The sequence below is a fragment of the Mus pahari genome, chromosome 16 (assembly GCF_900095145.1).
Source record: "Mus pahari chromosome 16, PAHARI_EIJ_v1.1, whole genome shotgun sequence".
Lineage (NCBI taxonomy): Eukaryota > Metazoa > Chordata > Mammalia > Rodentia > Muridae > Mus > Mus pahari.
Window position 1 is genome coordinate 16,182,333 of NC_034605.1, and position 935 is coordinate 16,183,267.

The following is a 935-nucleotide window of genomic DNA, read 5'->3' on the forward strand; positions in this document are numbered from 1 at the left end:
ACACTGACTCCAGAAATATGAGTAAGCCCACAGCTTTGTTACTGCAGATGTAATTATCACGAAAGTTCTCCTGTGTGGATCAACTTGTTTCTGAAGGCTTTCTTTGTTCATTTAAACTTGCATAATAAACATGCAATGAATTATTTCTTTTGAAAGTTGTATTTTTGCAGTCTTTTTTTTTTTTCATACAAAGATTTCATAAGTTGCCATGTTGCATCAGAGTCTTTACCAAAGTGGGGAGGGTAAATGTGACGTAGCTGGATGACGAGAGCCTCCTTCTGTCCTGAGACACACCACCCTTCTTTTGAAAATAGCGCAGGTAGCTTTTCTTACCCTCCTCCACCAAAGAAAAGAATAAAGGGGGAAAAAAAGAAACCAAAATCATAAAACCATTTTATCTAAGAAAACAAGGTTGATGTAAAGAAAATAAAGGTGTTTGTCATGCACATTATCTTCTGCATAGCTCAACCCACTTATAGTAAGGCACTATTTCCCTTTGCAACTGGTGTCCATGGTAACCTGTTAAGTGCTACAGTGCTCTATGACCCTCAGACACTTCCTTCTGGGATGGCAAAATAAAGAGCCTGGGTGAGTGTGACTGCCGTGCTTGGCTGCACAGGTCTGGCAGCTTGTGGAGACTCCATGACCCTTCAGGGGAAGCTGTCGATGGGTGGTATGGTAGAGTATCCGTGATGAATTCCTTTCCAGAGTTCCTGGTTAGTCTGAATGCTTATTTGGATTGTTCTTCGGTCTTTGTTTCTCAATGAAGATACATGAGGTGGGGCGGAGAACAGTCAGGTCCTCTGAGGCGGAGCATCTGTGCATCAGCACAGGATGCTGGTTAGTGGAAAATATGAGCAGGTATTTCCAGGGGGAGGGGGGTGGAGAGAGAGAGAGAGAGAGAGAGAGAGAGAGAGAGAGAGAGAGAGAGAGAG